Source organism: Manis javanica, chromosome 12 (assembly GCF_040802235.1).
Source record: "Manis javanica isolate MJ-LG chromosome 12, MJ_LKY, whole genome shotgun sequence".
Taxonomy (NCBI): domain Eukaryota; kingdom Metazoa; phylum Chordata; class Mammalia; order Pholidota; family Manidae; genus Manis; species Manis javanica.
This window is the reverse complement of record NC_133167.1, coordinates 56,983,190-56,993,963: the sequence shown is the minus strand read 5'-3', so window position 1 is coordinate 56,993,963 and position 10,774 is coordinate 56,983,190. Positions and strand designations below refer to the sequence as shown.

Sequence of the window (10,774 nt, the reverse complement as noted above, 5' to 3'; positions counted from 1 at the left end):
GCTGTACATTCATTGTTTCTTGCAATGACCAGAACTAAAAGTGATCAATTCTGACTTTGGGGAGTTGCTCTCCCACGGTGTCTGAGCTGAAGGCAGCACCTGGGATTAGCACTGCCATCCCTAAAGGTGCTCACCACAGCTGATCCAGTTCCCAAGTCAGTCACTGAACACACTTGGTGAAAAGGGTTACAGTGGAACTATGTCACACAGCAGAAAGAGCCTTTTTCTTTTAACAATGCACCCAGTTCAAAGCAAAGTGAAAAACTTTTTTGTTTTAGTTTCACATCTAAGTTCATTTTTGGTCACCACTCCTTGTATAGAAGAAAGTTTTTAAACATTCTTTTTACCATCAAAAACGTTTCTTAAGCATTTTGGCATGTACTACACCTAGGCCCCCAGAGTGTTTATGGTCCAAAATGTGGAGAGAAGAGAGGCAGACCAGCGGGTGTAAGGCAGTTTTTGTACCAAATTAACTATCAAAATGAAAATCGAAAGAGGACCTGAAACAGGGAGGGGCCCAGTGTCACAATGTCCTTTCATTCTCCTTTCTTGGACCTCTGCTTTCTTTCCTGATTCCCTCCTTCATTTATATACTGAGAAATCTGTCCTCCCTTGGTGGAGTTCAAGCGTGCCTGGGCACGTTCATCAAACTGGAGGGGCAGGCCTTGTGGAAGCCTGAGGGGCCCCTGGCAATGGACTCAAACTGGATCTGCTACGTAAATCCAAACACATCCAGACAAGTCTTCCAAATCAGAAGAGGGTATGTGTGAGATGCAGAAACAACTCCCAAGAAAAGATCTCATTCTCAGGTAAGAGGGACAGCTTTATTTGCATGATGCAGGGACTAATTTATTTTCCTCTCTCCAAATAATTCCTTTTTTAAACGTATTAATTGAGGTATAATTGACATAGAACATTGTATTAGTTTCAGATGTACACATAATGATTGGATATTTCTACGTATTGTGAAATGATCCCCACAGTGAGTCTAGTTAACATTGGTCACCACAGTTACAGATTTTTTTCTCTTGTGGTGAGAAATTTTAAGATCTGCAATGTTAGTGATCTTCAAATATACAATACAGTTTTTTTTTATTAACTATAGTCACCATGTTGTGTACATTACAGCCCCATGACTTATTCATCTTATAACTAGAAGTTTGTACCTTTTGACCCCTTTCAGCCATTTCACCTGCCCCTGACCCCAGACCAGTGACAACCACCCATCATGCTCATCTTCTCTGTATTGGTCCAGTTCTTACAGACATGCTGCCAAAGTGAACACTTGGAGTAAATCTTAGGAGTGTTTTCCAGTCCTAGGAAACTGGGACACAAGGTCAGAATCCATGTATCTAATGGGATCATCACTGTTAGGGGCTTAAGCAGGATTTGCTCTCAGGTCAAAAAACAAGGCTGCAGAGTACCTATGTGTACATTAGAAAAAGATGCCCTGCATCAGAGCCTGGCCCAGGGAGAGACTGGGCAGGGAACTGTGGTTCAAACCAGGCAGCCACACAGGGAGGCCCTGATTGGATTGATGTTCATGCTATAAGCCAAGGGATTCCAAATGCCCAACTCCTGCCCCAGCCCAGCCACCTCTCCTCCACATAGATCCTGGAATGACATTTAAAAGCAATGAGAAATGGGAAATCAAAGAACCATATGCCTAAAATCCCAATGCAGAGCTTCCACTAGGCCAAGCATATGGCTTAGGCTTAACGCGAAATGAGTTCTCTCCCTCCTCTTAGGCCCCGCTCAAGTCCACCCCCTAAGCCAGCTGGCCCCCATGGGACAAGAGACCACAGTAAAAAGTAGCCAAATAGTGGCCTGAAATCTGATCTAACAAAGCCTGAGAAAAAGAACAGGAAGAGGAGTGAGGTAGAGACCTCGGGAGACTGACCCAATGCTTTAGTCACCCTTACTTATTGATAACATGGTTGGCCGGAGTGGCTCTCAAAGTGCAATTTTAGGGAGCCACTACAGCAGCAGGTGCAGAAATAAATTAGGGAGCCAAAAGTAATGTGGAGTAAGGCAATACAGTATTCCAATACCATAACCCAAAAGGAACAAAATGTTAACAGGAACTTAAATATTAACTGCTCCCTGGCACAAAACTCAGAGGAGTGGCATTTTTCTGGAACACATCCATTTCTGTAATTACTTAACTGACTAATCCAATAAAGGCTAAATTTACTAAATTCCAACCTTACAACCAAGTGTTTTTCTTTCTTTTGATAGGTCTTAAAACATTTTAAAATACTTTAAACTGTCATTTTGCATATATTTATTGGAACACTAATAATACATAATGTAATGTAACTGCTATAGTTTTAGTAAATAATAAAAGTACTGAAGTCTCTTAAACAGTGATGTAAAATAATAAAATGATTCATAGTCCTTCAAATGACAGATGGTCCCTGACTTACGATGGCTGGGCTTAAAATTTTTCAACATTATGTTGGTGCAAAAGCGGTTTGCATTCAGTAGAAAATGTACTTGGAATCTTGGACTTTAATCACAGGCCAGCCACATGCAGCGGGATCCTCTGTTGTGAGGCTGAGCAGCAGCAGCCTGCAGCAGCCACCAGATCACCGGAGTAAAAGCCCACATGCTTATGAACATCCTGTCCCCATCCAGCCATCATGCTTCTCATGCTCTGTGCAGTGTTCAGTAAGTTACATGAGATAGTCAACACTTCACTATAAAATAGGTTGTGTGTTAGAAGACTTTGTCCAACTGTCGACTGATGTAAGTATTCTGAACACGTTTAAGGTAGACTGGTCCTACTTTATATACATATATTATTATATATGTGTTTGTGGGTAAAACTGTAATATTTCCAGAATATCTCGCCTGGCTTTAGTGCATCCTCAGGGGTAGAGAGAAGTATGGCTTTAGTGCATCTGCATATCAACAGGCATTCCTCAGGGGTGGAGAGTAGTTCTTCTCCATATCAGTGGGTAATTACCTGGGCAACCAAGGGCTTATCTAAACCTGAGAGGTTAAGGGGAGGGCTGGTTGGCTTCTGCTGGAACAGGAGAGAGAAACTGCCCTAGGCTGCAGTTTGTAAGCAATAAATGGGTTTTAAACTTTATTTCTCCCTTTGACTGATTTCAGTTTTAGAGGTATTTTGCCCCGGGATTTCCTCTTCCTGGACTTACAGTGTTCTACCATATATGTATGTGTGTGCGTTTAGTGGGTTAGGTGTATTAAATGCATTTTCCACATATATTTTCAACTTATGTCCATTTTATCAGAACATAACCCCATTGTAGGTGAAGGAAGATCTATGTAATATTCACTGTGATATTAGAAAACAAGAAAATATCCAATTAAGGTATGGTGTTCAAACTTCATGGCCATGAAACCTTTTTCAAAAGCCTATTTTACACAGACATTCTCTATAAATAAAAGCAGATCTGCTGCAGGGGTGGGCTGGTAACACACTCCATTGAACACGGGGCTCTCCAAGAAAAACTGATGTGGAGCCCTGGTGCCTCTGAAGTGTAGATGCTCCCACCAGCCTCACTGAAGACCAGGAGGAGACGTACACCATCTGCTTGTGAGCAGCACACCCTGAGGCCCCTGACCCCTGGGTGCTCATTCCTCCCCACTTTAATACCCAAAGGTACAGTTTGAAAACTCACAGTAAGATAACTTTGTACAGCGAAATGTTTTGATGGTTATCTCTAAGATTGCTAAACTGCTGCTTATCAATAATCAGAAATCCCATTTTCCTAGTCTTATGATTCAGTGATAGAGTTTTAAAAATACACAGTAGGAATTTAGTAACCCATAGACAACCCCCATTCATTTAGATAACCTTCTGAACATCGTATGACATTCCCAATATATATTTAGATATGTTTTGTCTGAGATTTAGCTTTATATGGCATTCTAAAGAGGGCACACAAATTCTTTAGAATGTCCTCTAAAAATCACACAAGAGCACAGGAACTTCAGCCAATGTCCACTTGCCCTCCCTCTCCCTTTGCTTAACTCTGTCTCCTAAATTCTCTCATCTCCCTCCTCTCCTCCCTCTCTCAGTCTTTCTCTCCAAAAGTTGTAACACATTTGGAGACGTTCATCTTGGTTGAATGAGGAATTTGTACAGCAGCAGAGCACGTTTCAATCCTTTCCCCTCCCCAGCCTTTGGGCTGAAGAATACGGACCTTTGGGGGAGGTCATATTGAGGAGAGAAAACCAGAAGCAAATCCCTCGTCCCCGTGATCCTGTCCCAGGAAGCCGGGGGAGCCGGAGCGTGCGCCATAGCCACAGAGCAGACAGACGCCAGGTTAGAGAATGCGCTGGGAGCACGACGGCCACCCACGGAGAAAAACAGAAACTGATCAGGAATCACAGCTTTCGCCACTTCTTAGCAATAGCCACGTTTTCTCCCCTCCTGTTATGTGTTTCCTTTCTTGTTAGCAAATAGCCACTCCATTTGTTTTCTTCTTTTCATGGCTCTCTCTAGCGACACCCCCCTCCTTTTTTTTTTCTAGATTATGCTATCAGGGAGCAAGAAATAAACATTTCCTCATACATGGCGTAGGAATCCACAATGAAATACTTACCGCCCTCTCCTCGGGCAGATCAAGTTAACCAAACAAAAGAAGGGGACGGGGACCTGATCCCCACAATTAAGTACCTACTCGAGCCCCAGCAGGCCGTCCTTCCCAGACTGCCGCCTGGAGTTGGGGCTGAGCCAGACCTGTATTCCACACACGTTTATGGGGCCCGCACTAGGTGTTAAGCATTTGCTACGTGGAGCAGTTTTGGAAATCAGTCCTGCTGCCCAAGAGCCTCAGTTTGTCCCGTTTCTTGCTTTTGTTGTTTGGTTTTTGCAGGACAGGGAGCAGGGTAGTCTATTCTCATTCCAGGCAGTAATTAAATACCTTGCATACACCCTGCAGGGACGTACCTCAGACTCCAAGCAAACCTCCACCAGAGCTACTGTGCGCTCTGCCCAGGAAGGAGTGAGGAGTGGGGACTTGGGAAAGTATGGTAGGGAAGGGAAGGGAGGGCGGTATGTCCTCTGGGTCTGGCAGGCAGATTGAGGACTTGCGGAGAAGGGTTTCTGAAGGGCTAAAGACTTTCAGGAGAAACCACAGAAGAGGTTCTAGCATGTACTAATTTAGGGGAGACAAGCTCCAGCAAGGAGCGGGGATGGAAAGAGAATGCTTGTTGTTGAGAAGCTCACTGAAGGGAAACTGATCAGAGGGTGAACTTTATAAGCAGGAAATACCTTGAAGCAATTTCAGACCCTCAAGCCCAGGATATGTTGCTGACAATGCCCGTTGGTGGTGGCAAAAGAACAGTGTCAACACTGAGATGCCAATTTGGTGACTTAGAGCAAAGTCAAGAAAAACCCCGCTTCACCAGGAACTGGAGGACCCAAAAGAGACAGTTCATCCTACACCTGAAAATTAAAGGATGATGGCATGATCAGCACAGGCTGGCCCAGGGAAGGAGCTAGGAAAGCTGACACCCCTACTGTGTTCCAGGCACTATTCTACGCACTTTCATGTATTAGCTCATTTAACCATCAACAATAGCTCTGTGTGATGGGAGTTATTATACCCATTTTATGGATGAGAAAATTGAGAAACAGAATGGCTAATTTATTTCTGCACAGCTAGTAAGTAATGTAGTGTTCCTCTGTGGTTACACAGCTCACACCTTTAATCAGTATGCTACAGCATTATCCTGAAAAAAGAATAACAGAAGAAAACTGGGAAAAACAAGTTAATGTCTTTAAATGGGAAACATGAGATTGTATTTTTACAATTTACTTAATCAGTAGGTGTTCCGAAATTCCTTCATATCATAGTAAAGACATTTGTTCACATAACATTGTACAACAGAGGGCAAATATTTATCGATCACCTCCTCAATTCCAGGCCGTAAGCTAAATGATAGGAATTCCCACTTTCATGGACTTTTCCAAGTGTGGGAACTCAGTGGTTATAAATTATTACTGGGGAATGTAAGATAGAGAGAAATCCTCAGGCTTTTAAAAAAATATTAGAACTTTAATATTAAATATGACTCCCCATCCTGTACCAGAAACTGCACATATAACTGCACTGTACAAAGAAATTGAGACACAGAAAAGTTTAATTAAGTGGCCAGAGTCAAAGTGAGTTATGAGGCAGAGATTCAAATCTAGATCCGTCTAGTATGAAAGTCCGGGCTCCCTCTTTGACTCTACTCTGAATACAGAGCTCCCATAAACAGAAGGAAAGTCAGGGATAGTCACCTGAACCTCTGCGGACTTCTTAAATCATATTCCCAATTTTTTAGAGATTGAATATATGAACTTTTACTGTAAATTCATGTGCTTATTGGGCAGAAAGTGGATTTGGGTGCGGGGGAATGTTGGATTAAAAGCCTGCTAATTCTGAAGTAGAGTCTTAAAGGAAATATCTTTAGTTTTTGAAAAATATTTTGCCTTTCATCAATTCCTCTTTTGAGGGTATTTGAAGGTAATGGCATTCATTCTCAGGGTAGCTGTAAGGTAAGGTGGGACCTCTACCCAATTCCTAGTGTTGGGGGTGGAATGAAGTCCCTTCAGGAACTTAACCTATGTGCCAAGTTCCAGGTTGGCACACTGATCTCGACATTCTCTTCCCTTTCAGGTTGGTGGAAAAGCCTGGGGCATGGAGAACAGCTATGGTTTGAAACTCCGGGACCCCAGTTCAAGTTGTGGTTTCTGCCTTTGTCCTGTGCTTTGGTAGAAATACAAAGCAACCAAGGGTAAGTAAAGGTAGCACTGAACTCAAAATTGATCTTCTGTTTATACACACGCACACACACATACACACTTTGTGATCCAGTGGCCATGTGTAAGCATGCCCCAAGAAGAGTGAAAAGTGAGAGTAAATACAGAACCAATATAACAAGAAAAGAAGAATAAAAATGATATAATAAGGTCTTTGGAAGGAGCTCCCAGGATAGTCTTTCTGAAATTCTCCAACCAAGTGCCTTTATTTTGTAAAAAGGCTTTATTTTGTTAGATTTCCTAAAGCAATCAAAGCCTGTAGGCCTTAAAAAAGAAGCCTTAGGTGTTAGCACTTGATTCTAATACAGCTGTTGGCAGTAATGCAGTGGTTCTCAACCTTGGTTGCCAACTGGAATCACCACGGAAGCTTTCAAAACTCCTGATGCCCAGATGCCACCCTCCAAGATTCTGATTCAACTGACCTTGGGTAGAGCCTAGACTTTTACAAGCTCCCCAGCTGATTCTAATGTACAGTCAAGGTTGAAAATCATTTGGCAATGGTAGGTTCGAAACATAAGATATGATTGGCTTTTATCTATTTAAAAATATTTGGTGTGTTACTTGTGTCTCAACAGGCCAGCCCCAGAATCCCTGGCTACCCTGGGTTAAGAGTCTGGACTATATATGCCACTGACCCATTAGAGGGTGGCTTTAATGGCCATCTCTTCCAAAGGACACAAAGCAATAGGACAAACACCTGAGCCATGTACTTCTGTTGCCCTGCCATGCACAAGTTCAGAACTATCTCTCCTCTCCTGATGTGATGAGGGAAGGCACAGTTTCCAGGAGGTCTGTACCACCCCCAGATTACACAGCCACCTCCCTCCCACCCCCAACATCTCTGCTGTCATTCTACATAGATCCTGCCTGAAAGGCAAGAAGCAGTAACCCTTAGCTCTTTTGGAGAGCCAGACTCCTGGCAGGAACGCCAGACTTACTCTACAGTGCCCCTGTACACTTGCATAGGAGGAGAGAGAGTCTACCTTTACTTCTGAGAAAACAACTTTTCTATAATGGCTTCAGTTCCAAAGTTTGCTACTTTCAAATATATTTATCATCACCTTACAAAACGCTTTTGTATTTCATTCTAAAAATATTACACAAGTTTTTATGTAATAAAACCTCATTTTATGTAATATGTAACCTCAGGGGAGGTTAACACCATTTATTTTATTCAAAACATTTTGAAAGGATTAATTATATTTCATGCTAGGGGCAATCATAAAAAATTTGGAATGATCTTCTTCGATAAATAACATTCATTTTACTTATTTCCACTCACCAGACATACTGTACTTGTGGCATTTCTTTCTGCACTGATTTTATTATTATTAATACATAGAAAATAATTTGGTGTCTACTCAAAACACTAGGGGAGCTTAAGGCATAGGTACTTCATAAGCAAACAAGGCAACAGGTTATGTAGTACCATAAATATTTACAGCATTTGTCAATTTTAAAGGCTTCTACTTACTATTTAACTTGTACTGTTTAATACCTACATAGTCATTACTGTGATTGTCTCAGGATCATAAAAGTTTTTCTTAAATAGCATTAGCATATTAATATGATCTTCTGTTTAAAAAAGCATCTCCATTTATGACTCAAGGTAGAACATAGAAGAATTCAACAATCACGATACAGTACTGTACAATGTCACACAGTGCAGGGAAGAGGAAGTCTGTGAGCTCATAAGCTCCAAGAAGGCAGGGACCAAGTCTGTCCTATAGCTCTCGCACTTAGCCCTATGGCCAGCACATAGTTAATAACCAATCAATAAATATTTGTTTGGTGAGAGTAAACATGGAAGGAGAATAAAAAGGGAGAGAGGGTGGCAAGGAGAATATCATGGAAAATAAATGGGAGACATTTCCCAAATCATACTGTGGGAACCCTTTTTGTTTTGACCAAATTATTACCATTACTGTAAATTAGGTCTTTGCACAAAAAGTCAAATATTTTTAAATGTTAGTTATTAAGGCTATGTAATCACATGTATCATCAGAACCTTTTGGTTTCAAGTGGCAGAAACCCCATTTTGCTTATTTTAAGCAAATAAAACATTTTATTTTTTACCCAAAGTGTCAATCCTGCTTTATTTTCTGACTGGAAAACAAGACAATGACTGGCGTAGTCCTCCTCTTCATCACTGGCTCCAGCCCCACCCTGGCCTTTCCTGGCATTCTTCATCTGAGAATGAAATATTTTTGCTCACAAAGCTATGTAGTTCTAGCTGGTTTCAGCATGTCTATATTCAGATGCTCAAAAAGTGTTCTCTTGTCTCTCTTTCTCCTCCTTTTCTTAGTACTTTTATTCTCAAGTGGAGTTTCTGCATGTGGTGGGAAATATGATCCCTGGCAGTTCAGAAACTTCTCCCTTTTGAACATTTTTATCAGTCTCCCAAAACGGGATTGGCACTTCTTAGACAGGTCACAAACCCATTCTTAGACCAATTTCTCTTTCCAGAAGAGTGGGGTATTGTGATCAGCTAGCCATAATCACGCAGCAGGAGAGAGGCCGCTCTCAAAATACAGGCCATGGAACAAACCAGAAACTAACTGGATATCTACAAAACCATGCAGAGGACTTAAAATATATAACACTGCATTTTCTTAAAAAGATACAAAACCATATATTTGTTAAAATGACAAGTATGTAAAAACAAAGGACAAAAGAAAAGTAAAAGGTGACCATCAAAAAAACAAAAACTGAGCTGGAAGAGATTCCTCTAAAATATTAATGATTATGTTTGGGTGGTAGAACTCTGGATAATGTTTTTTCTATTTTTCTCTCATTCACAATTTTCTTCATTGACCACACATCATTTCTATAATTTAAAAATCTCATAATATGTGAAAGAAAGGACATGTCTTGCATTATAGGTATCAGTGTAAATACTTTATTTCACTTTCCAAAAGGTGAGAGCAAGGACCAAGCCTTGTGCAACTTGATTTCCTTGACAGCACCTAATACACAGTACCTGCCCTTATCAGATAGTCAGGAAATGCTGAACAGATATCAAAATGTAGCTCCTTCCCACTCACCATTCTGCACTGGTCATTTCTTTGCATTAAGGCAATGAAGACTCCCGATAAGCTAAAAATACTTTTGCCGAAAAATGGAATACACTTAACACCTTAACTGAGCCGGAAAAAAAAAAGCAAGTCTACATTCTTATAACATGTAGGAATAGGACAAGGGAACAATAAGCTTTACTGATGGGGAAAGGAGGGGGTTAAATGATTTTCAAGAATAAGGAAAGATACTTTGTCCTAGTGGAGTATTTCATGGTATGGAGCACACACAGTGGGAGCCAGTGAAGGGAGAGGCTTTCTTCAAACTACACGTTTGCCCTTCCTCATTCCGATCTATCCATCTGGTGTGGAGAGTCGCACACTTAGGGAGATGTTACAGAGGGACAATGTGGAGACATCTATTTCCCAGATATTGGTCCTTAGTATAAGTTCAGTGAAAGATGACCAGGGAAACAGCAAACATTGTATTTTGCTGTCCTATAGGATATTAACCAGTTTTATGTTTATTCACAATTCCATTTCAGCATTCTTGACTGTATGTGTGTATATAATCAATACAATATTGATATTTATTGATAAAAATATGTTCTTCGAATTCTCTTTGGTCTTAATAACTTACTGGTTCCCTCATTAATTAATGGGTTTTGATTAAATCTTTGACACATCTTAACTTTATATTTTCATGAAAATTATATTTTTAACTTAAAAAAATTACACGTTAGCACCATAGACTTTTCTAGGAACATTTTATTGGTTTATATATCAGGATGTTCTAAATTAAAGTGTTAATTTTCCAAAATATATAATTCCACTTTCAAATTATGTTTTGCAATAAATCTAATTTTCCTGAATTTGAATTAAAAAATGTACCTATCATATAATTTCCAAATGGAGTTTGAAAAGAAGAAATAAACTCAATTGCTTTAATGTCAGATCTTTAAATAAAAGAACAGATTAA

At 40.5% G+C, this 10,774-nt stretch overlaps 1 long non-coding RNA gene across 1 annotated transcript; it reads left to right on the top strand.

Annotated features, from left to right (window-relative positions):
* Positions 1 to 565: 565 nt before the first annotated feature.
* Positions 566 to 10,187, top strand: LOC118972804 (uncharacterized). The gene is made up of 3 exons (XR_005061891.2): positions 566 to 809; positions 6,639 to 6,756; positions 7,357 to 10,187. It is a non-coding gene; the product is annotated as an uncharacterized lncRNA (long non-coding RNA).
* Positions 10,188 to 10,774: the final 587 nt, after the last annotated feature.